Source organism: Pleurodeles waltl, chromosome 1_2 (genome assembly GCF_031143425.1).
Source record: "Pleurodeles waltl isolate 20211129_DDA chromosome 1_2, aPleWal1.hap1.20221129, whole genome shotgun sequence".
In the NCBI taxonomy this organism is placed as follows: Eukaryota; Metazoa; Chordata; class Amphibia; order Caudata; family Salamandridae; genus Pleurodeles; species Pleurodeles waltl.
Window position 1 is genome coordinate 727549275 of NC_090437.1, and position 10861 is coordinate 727560135.

Below are 10861 nucleotides of genomic sequence, written 5' to 3' on the forward strand. Positions count from 1 at the left end.
TAACCACAGCGTGGAGATGAATCTTAATAGAGCCTGTCATTAAAAAACCTCCAGTATTATGATGTGCTTATAAAGAGGTTGGAACAATTAGCACCTTTGATTGAATTTCTCTATAAGCCTACAGCAATAAGTTGTGGGGGGATGTATAATTGCAACAATCATTAAGAAGTTGCAATTTATTATTTTAGGTAAAAATATTAAGCCTCTAGTCCGAATTTTCGAGCTAAATGCTATAGCTGGTTGCCAAGGGAAACCATGTTTTAATAATCGTTATTCACTGAATCCTTTCAGATATAATTAGATCATTAAATAGCACCATCGACACGCAACAGTAGTTAGGTGGGTAAAGGGACGAATAATATCCCTCTCTAGTTCTTTGAAAGGAGAACGAATCACTCATAGTGGTTCGTAGGTGTGCCTTTGAATTGATGGATTCAATTCAAAGGACTGATAGACTACTCCTCTACTTTGTTCCCTGTCTGTGGCCATTAAAGGTCAACAGAAAAGCTCCACTTAGTCTTTTTTAGTGTTAAGTATCTAAACACATTAATCTCATGTCCCACCCTCAAAAGAAACACATGGCAGTCCCAATATTTCGGTTATCTGATACTGGGGGTCCTTGGGATAACACAAACACCCATCTCAAGAAGAAGCATGTAGACAGTTTATGAGATTTAATTCCCTGTTATGCCTGTTCTTATGATGCAGATCCTGCTGGACAGGTCCACATTTTCTGAAAAGGTCTCTGTAGTGTCCTGCTGGACACACACATGTCCTTCAGCACTCCCCGAGGGCTGGCCTTTATGCCCAACCCACACCCACCCAACACATGGGTCACCAGTAAGGTGACCTTGCCAATAAATGAGCCCGAGTGTACGTGTTTGAGGCCAGTTCTGCACATTATACATATGTATTTGTGTGGTACTTTACTCAGCATGAGGGCCTAGGGCCCATGAGATGACATTGCCGATGAGCGGGCTGCCCACCATATGCTGTGCCACCTTGTGCCCCACCAGCCATAAAAAAAGAAGAGAGGGAAGAGACTGTTCAACTCCAGCAGTCTACTGCACCCGTCGGCCATCTGCCAGCAGAAAGAGAGACTGCATGAATAGGCGAACAGACTGGTAAAGAGGAGTCTGCCAGATGAGAAAATGTGCTACAGACCCTCCTAAAGGTACGGCAGGGCCTGTGCCTAATTGTTGGACCTGGCTTTTTGACAGGGACATCCCCAAACTTTTTGCCTCGTTCCTCCTATTTTTTCTGACCTGTTGTTGTTGGCTTTTGACCTCTGGGCACTTTACCACTGCTAACCAGTGCTAAAGTGCATATGCGCTCTGGGTAAATTGTACTACTGATTGGTTTATCCATGATTGACTATTTAATTTACTTGTAAGTCCCTGGTAGAGTGCACTATATGTGCCTAGGGCAGGTAGATTAAATGCTACTAGTGGGCCTGCAGCACTGGTTGTGCCACCCACCTCAGTAGCCCCTTAACCCTGTCTCAGGCCTGCCATTGCAAGGCCTGTGTGTGCAGTTTCACTGCCACTTCGACTTGGCATTTAAAAGTACTTGCCAAGCCTAGAACTCCACTTTTACTACATATAAGTCATCCCTAATGTGTGCACTAGGTAACCCCTAGAGCAGGGTGCTGTGTAGGTAAAAGGCAGGACATGTACCTGTGTAGTTATATGTCCTGGTAGTGTGAAACTCCTAAATTCGTTTTTACACTACTGTAAGGCCTGCTCCTTTCATAGGCTAACATTGGGGCTGCCCTCATACACTGTTGAAGTGGCAGCTGCTGATCTGAAAGGAGCAGGAAGTTCATATTTAGTATGGCCAGAATGGTAATACAAAATCCTGCTGACTGGTGAAGTCGGATTTAATATTACTATTCTAGAAATGCCACTTTTAGAAAGTGAGCATTTCTTTGCACTAAAATCTTGTTGTGCCCTTCAATCCACGTCTGGCTAGGTTTAGTTGACAGCTCCTTGTGCATTCACTCAGACACACCCCAAACACAGGGTACTCAGCCTCACTTGCATACATCTGCATTTTGAATGGGTCTTCCTGGGCTGGGAGGGTGGAGGGCCTGCCCTCACACAAAGGACTGCCACACCCCCTACTGGGACTCTGGCAGACAGGATTGAGCTGAAAGGGAACTTGGTGCATTTCTTAGAGACTCTTTGAAGTCACCCCCACTTCAAAGGCACAACTTAGTATAAAACAGGGCCTCTGCCCTACCTCATCAGACACTTGCTGGAGAAGAAACCTGAACCAGAAACTACATCCTGCCAAGAAGAACTGCCTGGCTGCTCAAAGGACTCACCTGTCTGCTTTCTACAAAGGACTGCTGCCTTGCTGTTGCCCTGCTGCCTTGCTGAACTCTTGTCTGGCTGTGAAAGTGCTCTCCAAGGGCTTGGATAGAGCTTGCCTCCTGTTCCTTGAAGTCTCAGGACCAAAAAGACTTCTCTCTTTTACTTGGACGCTCCGTGCGCCGAAAATTTCGACGCACAGCTTGTTTTGCGGCGAGAAAAACGCCGCACTCCGACGCTGATCGACGCGACGCTCTTGGGACGATCGAAGATCCAACGCACGGCCTCGCAAGGACAACGCCGCCCGACCTCTAGAGGAGAAATCGACGCGACGCCTGCCGTGAGATCGTAATTACAACGCGCAGCCCCGCAGATCGAAGTCTAGAGGAGAAATCGACGCGACGCCTGCGTGAGATCGTAATTTCGACGCACAGCCCCGCAGACCGACGCGCAGCCGGAGAACAAGCAGGAAAATCCACGCACAGACCCGGGACATCTGGTAATCCCCGCGATCCACAGAAAGAGACTGTCCGCGCGCCGGAAAACGACGCCGACTTCCCAGCGTGGAAAATAACGACGCAAGTCCGTGTGTGCTGGGGAGAAATCGACGCACACACCCTTTTTCCACGCACCTCTTCGTTTGTGGCCCTCTGAGGAGATTTTCCACCAGAAACCAGGTACTTTGTGTTTGAAAGAGACTCTGTTTACTTTCTAAAGACTTAAGACGCTTTATATCACTTTTCAGTGATATCTTTACAAATTCATATTGCAACTTTGATCGTTTTGACCTGAAGATACCCAGATAAATATTATATATTTTTCTAAACACTGTGTGGTGTATTTTTGTGGTGTTATGCTATGGTGTTGTATGATTTATTGCACAAATGCTTTACACATTGCCTTCTAAGTTAAGCCTGACTGCTCGTGCCAAGCTACCGGAGGGTGAGCACAGGCTGATTTTGGATTGTGTGTGACTTACCCTGACTAGAGTGAGGGTTCTTGCTTGGACAGAGGGCAACCTGACTGCCAACCAAAAACCCCATTTCTCACACTAATCTATCACCTACCTGTGAGGCACCGGCATGCTGCCCTCATCTGCCTCCACATGCCCTAGGAGGAAAATTGGGAGAGGTGCCCTCCCAATGAAGTGGACTGCACACAGTGTGCCACAAAAGCTCCTGTATGTCAGAGCTCCTGCGATGACCTGCCAACGCATGTTACGGCGACTGCCTGCTGCCTGTGCCTAACATTGTTGTCCTGGTAAAACAAAGAGAAGAGTACCTCAGTGGCTGTAAAGAGAAGTACTGTGATCCCCTGTCCAACCCGCCTGCAGTCACCATAATTCTTGCTGCTGCAAGCCTGCACTGGCATCTCCAGCACCTGGGGAGTTACTCTGTGGTTGCGCTGTTCTGCTGGAAGAGCGCCATACACCCCTTCTATTGACCACCTGCCTGAGAGACTCATGCACAGCAGTGGCCCTGGCCAAGCCTGCTAAAGTACATGAGCCACCCTGTTACACCGAGGAGGCAGCACCGCCAGGCTCCTTTTGGTGTTGGGGACCAGCCTTCCATGGAAGAGCCTGCATTCAAGTCTGTCCGGCTAATTGTGTACTCGTGAGGCGTGGTATGCCTTTACCAGCATACCTCTCCTGGTAACACTGCATTTAGAGAAGAGACAGGTAGCCCTGCTGCCTGGCATGAGGGAGAGAGCAAGGGACACTGAGGCACATATTCTCAAAGGTGTAGCATCGGTTTAGCTTTGCTTTTGTAATGCTAAACTGATGCTAAACTTTTTGGGGCATTCAAATAGGTATTTGCGTTGGTTTGTGTGGCAAAGTAATGCAAAGCAGCACAAAACACTGCTTTGCATTACTTTTCATCACTGGGGCGTTACATGGGTGGTACATGAGTGTACCCATTCTTCCACCCATGCTTCTTGGTGCTAAACCCTATTATGAAACATTGGAAGAAAGGGTTTAGTGCCAAAAATGAATGCCTTTGAAAAGCAGGTGCTAAACGGATAAATGCTTTTATTTCTCCCTGCTTTTCTGACTTTGCATGTGTGCTGCACTTTATAGCATACATACAAAGTAAGAAAAAGATTTCCACTTGTCTAGGCATATTATTTTGCACAGGAAGGGTAGCCTTGCTGTACAAAACCTATGCGATACTCGCACACACACCCTACGACTATGGCGCTAAGATGTGTGTGCGTGGCTCACGGCAGCTGAAATCAGCACTGGTTCTGCAGAATGGGAGGAGAATGCTGTATCTATGTGAATATGGTGCTCTCCTGCTCTCTCCTTGTCACGCAGCCCAGCACAACTTTTTTGGCTGCAGCATGGCGCTGCATGAAACCTTTCAGAATCTCGGCCTGAGTGTCTTTTCCACCTGCAATGCACCTGCACTGCAAGCCCCCCTGCGTGGTTCACATTCCTGGAAAACCTGCAGCAGTCTCTCTCCTCAAGGGTCTGCCAGAGCTGGCAAAAAAATAAATAAATAAGAGGCCTGGTGAAAGAGTGCTGCAACGGCACAGGTGATGTTTGCCCGGGGTGGCCCTGACTAAAGATAAGTAACAAGAACACAACTCTTCTCAGACATCACTGCGATCTCACCCTCAACAGCAGTTTGCAGAAGCAGCATTTTGGGAACTTCACAAACTTCCCAGATGCAAATGAAGGCATAAAAAGTTCCTTGCCTCCCGTGCTGCATCAGAGACATCAGAGAAGGTATGTCCTAAGTATGGAGAAACAAAGGAGGAACTGCCTGTGAGTGTGATGCGCCCCCCTGATGACTGTGTGCTAACATGTGGGGACGAGTAGGACTGTTTACCGCAGCAAGCTTGCTGCCCATGAACATTCAATGACTCAGTGTTGCTGCTGCCCCTGCTGGTGGGTGGTAGCACCACATCAGTAGCATACCAAGGCTACAACAGGAACTGGAAGGATAAGTTCAACACGTCTCCTGCTGGCCGACAGAACATTATTGCCAGAGCAGACACAGTGCCAAGAGGGAGAATAGGCAATGCACCATTGCATGCAAGAGGTCGTATCAGCCGACCACCTCAGCATCTGAAGGCCACTGTTGGTCTGTCAAGGAGAATGTCACAAGGAGTGATAAACCCCGCTAAGCCCGCAAGATCTTAGCTAGGACCAGAGGCTGAGACGGCACAGCCTTGAGGAACAAGCACTGGGCCAAAGAGTGAAGAGAAGGTGGTAACGAGGTTTCCCACCAACCACAGAGTGGAGCACCGAGGACATCCCAGAGGAGGTGCCCCATATGGCCCGAATTTAGGAAGGAGATCATCTACACCCTAACTGCAGTAGCTCTGCCCTGCAGTGGGCCATTGACGGATGGGGAGTGTCCTTCCCCACACTGCCTTATGGAAGAGTCACCAGTGACCCATTAGAGACAAGTGGAGGGTCACACACCCCAAGTGGCAAGCTGCCACCACCGCAACAAGAAGAAGAGAAGACATGTGGCCAGGTGCCACATCACAAAAAGCAAGAAGAGAGAGTGGCACAATGCCATGTTGTGAAGACAGAAGAAAAAGAAAAGGAGAAATCATATGACATACCTGTCACACTGAAAGATCTGGTGACCACAGATGCGCAATAGCGAAAGATCACAAGGGAAGTCCCTCCAGAAGCGTAGTCACCGAATGACAAACACATCTTCATTGCTATGTGCATAAACTGACCCAACAAAGGAGTATCTCATCACCAAGGTGGAGCCTTACCCCACAAAACATCAAGAGACACGGGAGGCACTCGACGCAAAGTAGGAGTGCTACTGTCCAGAGGCTATCTGGTAGACCACTCTCACCAGCACACTCGCAATGCACAATGTCTGCACTGCCCCTTTCACTCAGTGACTTATACATGTCAAGGTAGGACACAAGATGCAAATTAGATTTCAATGCATTTGTTGAAGCAGTTACATCCTAGCAGATAAAGCATGGGCTGTGATAATAAGGCAGATGAATCATAATACAGTAATCATCGTTACAACCAAGGTGAAGAAGATAAACCACCCCAACAGTTTGTATGATGCTAGAAAGTCTAGAGATTCTAGAGATTCCTGCTTGGACCCTATGTCTAGATGTGGGAGTATAGTGGTTGTAACCCTTTTTCCTGTTGCGATCCAGGGGAGTAACCCTGATCCCATACCTGAACAAGATACCAGGAATCTTCCTGTTGTCTGGATGGCAATCCTCTCCGGAAATTGAAGACTCAGTGCCAGGTTGAGCAAAGCTGTCTGTAGTGTGGTACGCATCCCAGGATGTTCATGCCTGGAATTCCCTCTACCTTCATTAGGCCTATGTGTTGTTTATATAATAACCCATACATAGTTTGAAGAACAGGCCTGATATACTGATTGATATGTGTAGTGGATAGAAACCAGCTCCTGGGCTGCTGAGCCAGCAGTACGAGTTAGCACATTATGGCCCTCATTCTGACCCTGGCGGTCGGCGGAGAGACGGCGGTCGGACCGCGAACAGACCGGCGGTATTAAAAATGGCATTCTGACCGCGGCGGTCCCCGCCGCGACCGACCGCCACTTCTCCACTCCGACCGCCACGGCGGTCATGACCGCGGGGCTGGAGTTTGCGCACTCCGGCCCGGCGGTCGTCCCAAGACCGCCAAGGGTATTATGACCCTGCCTACCGCCGCGGTTTCTTGCGGGCGGGAACCGCCGTGCGAACCATGGCGGTAAGCACTATCGGGGCCAGGGAATTCCTTCCTTGGCACTGATAGGGGTCTCCCCCACCCCCCACTACCCACCCGAGTCCTCCCCCCACACCCTCCACCCCCCTGCCACCCCCCAGAGGTGGTACGAACCCCCTCCCCACCCCCACCCCGACATGCACATACATGCACCCCGACATGCACACACCCCCAACATGCACATATACACACCCCCTACACACACATACACAACGGGGACACATACCCGCACACATACATGCAGACATGCGCACCTGCCGAACAGCACACATTACCCATAGACACAGCAGCACCCCCCGCCCGCATACACGCACTCACACACCCCCTCTACACACTCACACGCACACCCCCATGCACGCCCACATCACACAACACCCCCCCACCCCCTCCCCTCACCGACGGTCAACTTACCTTGTGCGTTGGTCCTCCGGGAGGCGACAGGAGCCATGGGGAGGTGACCGCCAACAGAAGACCGCCAACAGAAGACCGCCACACAGAAATGTGGGTCGTAATTCTGTGGGCGGTGTTCTGCTGGCGTGGCGGTGGAGGTTGACCAGTCTCCACTTTCCCGCCGACCGCCAGTGTGGCTGCTGGCGGTTTTCCGGCGGAACGCTCCCAGCGGTCAGAATGCGCACAGCGGCATACCGCCGCGGTCGGCGGTCTTCACCGCGGCGGTAACTCGGCGGTCTTGCGAAAAGACCGCCAAGGTCAGAATGAGGGCCTATGTACCATACATGACAATCTTGAACATGGCACAGAGAGGAAAAAATTAAAAACTAGCTAAAAACAGGCTTCACTAAAAAATATGAAAACAAAATAAAATGTAGATGAGTACAAAGGACACAGGCTATGGGCATAATGCTAAAATAAGGGTGTCTACCTAGGCCCAAAAGGGGTTGCACAACAGGCATGCATGTTTCTGTAATTGTTGTAATGTTATTGTTTGATCTATGTTGTCACTGGTGAAGCTCTGGGAGTGTTCCATGATCTACAGTTGCTGCAGTTTGGTCCTGGAGCAGTCACAGGGAGATGCCAGTGCTGGCTTCTTATTGTAGAGAATAAACTACACCACTTTGTTCATGCTCAGCCTCCTTTTATCCCTGAACTCGACAGAATATATTTGGCGACAAGTTTTAAACCCATTGATGTGTTTTGTTTTTATTCAGACCTATTAGTCTCTTGCACTTGTTTCACTCACACCTTGTCAGTTATTTCAAGAGGCAAGGCTGGCACCCCTTTAAGGACATGAAGTAGGTGATTTTATACTGCTTAAACCAGCTTTACTTGATTTGAAATTTGAGGTCAAATGCTGCCTTTTCCATTGCCTTGAGCACTGCCTGGTTCATTAGCTACTTGCATTGCCCTGCTCCTGTTGCTTCTGATGACGAGCACATCAGTGGGGATGTCCCACATGGTACACACATTCAGGGCATTGAATTATGTACTAGAGAGGCAGCTCAAATGCTGACATGCAGCATAGTGAATGAAAAACAAGAATCCTACCTGTTTCCTGCCACATTGTATGACTTGAGCAATGCTGATCTACAACTCCCACAAGTTGTTCTTATCAGCAAGCTCAGATGGAGTCACATTGGGCGATTTCTCCTCAACGTGTTTGGCTGATAAGATCCTCCTTGCCACTGGCTAGCGGGGAGTTTGTCAATGGTCCGAAATCTCTGGCAGAACTTCATCAGGTGATTTCTTCCCTGAGTGTTTGACTGATGAAGTCTGATGTGTCACTAGTTCGTGGGGAGTTTATTGCCAAAATTTGCACATAAATTTTTAGTAACTGATTAATTCTTCAGAGGACAACTTATGTCACTATCTTTAATTTTAAATATGCTAAGTACCAATTTTCCAATCTTAATTCTGCCTGAACCTGGTACCCCAAGAATGAAATGGCAGCAGAGGTACAGTTCCTTTAAAAGTTATATAGTGGCTATCCATAAAGGGAATTTTTCTGCAGTAAAAGAAAGAAAGAAGGCAATTTTGTAGAAATATTTAGTAGTTGAGGGTCAAAGGATATTTGATAAGCAGCCTCAACTCATTCCACCATCATGAGTCCAGCGGGATGTATTTATGGAGGGAGTAAAGGGATTGGAGAACCACTTCAAAGATGATCCCAGTGTAATTGTGGAAAGAAAGAAACTCTTCATACATAAACAGTTTCTGCATGAGTCAAATGACAATTTTCTTGATGAATTTAAGAGTGTTGGCTGCTCCATGTGAGTTTATATTTGTGATCAATATTTTAGGGACCAATTAGTAGTTGAGTGCTTTGACAGTAGGATTCAAAAAATTATTTTATGCAGAATCCCATCTTGGAAGAAACCATTGATAGGGGTATTGAGAGATCTGCCATAGCACCTAAGGAATTAGGTAGCTCTAAAGAGATTTTTCCTGAAAGCATGAATGCAGTGTTGTGCAAATCTAAAATGCTCATACATATTGAAATACGTCTATAAAATCAGAAAAGGGAGTTGCAAAGGGCCTGCTTTAGGTATGGCTTTAAAACTCACTTGACCAAGTCCAGTAATTGCCCGGCATTGGGCATGACTTGTTTAAAGTGTAGAAATATAGGCCACTTTGCACATGTGTACAAAAATTCACAGAACGTTGTGTTTGTGGATGGGCATGAAGACTCTCTTTTATTCTCCATAAAGTGGAATCAAAGAAAAAAATCAGCTTTGTTGGTCACCATGTTGTCATCTATTGACATGTCTTCATCTCATGATAACATTAGGAAGAAAAGAGATCCCATTTGTGAAGTAAAAATTGGAGCAGTGGTTATGGTTGTCACTATGGACATAGTCTGACCCATCACTAAATGATCTGATAAACTATTTAATAAAGTGTCAGCACATGTCAGGTTGTTACCACCTGATATCTGCACAGTAGCATTTGGGGTGCAGGAGACTGACTTGATAAGTTATTTCCATGGAATTCAAAACAAGGATAGAATGATCAACAATAGGGTTTAAATAACATAAAGGGTTTGGAATATTTTGGGACAAATGGATCAGATTATATTTGGTATGATTCTTACACCAGGAACAGACCACCATGAACAGAATCTCTTGTTAAGAATTTAGAAGTAGAGGTGAATTAATTGCCTGATGTTTTGGGGAAGCGTACATCTATTTTTGAGGTCAGATTAGGAATGGTTAGCGAACACAAGCATAACATTGTTCTTAAATCACATGCCATCCCAGTGGTGCACAAAGTCCACAATGTCCCTTTGAGCATGTTGAAGGATCATTTACACAAATTGTGTGAAGAAGGCATCATTGAGCCCATGAATTGGTCACAATGGGCTCTCTTCATGGAGGTGACTTACAGGTGACCTCAGACTTTGGGTTGGCAAGAGGTCCTGGAATAAAGAAAATCAGGTAGATTAATTCCCTTTGCCAATGATTCAGGACATGTTGGCACAGTTAGTGGGGGGTAAAAGGTTTTTCCACCACAGATCTTAGAGCTGTGTATCACCAAGATGAACTGAGTAAGGATTCCTATTCCCTAACAGCATCTAGCAAGCCCTTTGGTGCTTTCTGTTTTCTGCACCTACCTTTTGGTTTAGCCTCAACAGCCTCCTTATTTCAGAAGCATTAGACTTTTTATCCTTGGCGTGATGTCCCTTAACTTTTTGCCTCTGTTTACCAGGTTGTTGATGTGTGCTGGACTCTGTTTTTGCTGTTTTATGTTGCTCTGGGAACTTTACCACTGCTAACCAGTGCTAAAGTGCAAGTGCTCCTTTACAGAATGGGTATGTAATTGGCTTATCCATGATTGGCATATTTGATTTACTAGTAGGTCCCTAGTAGAG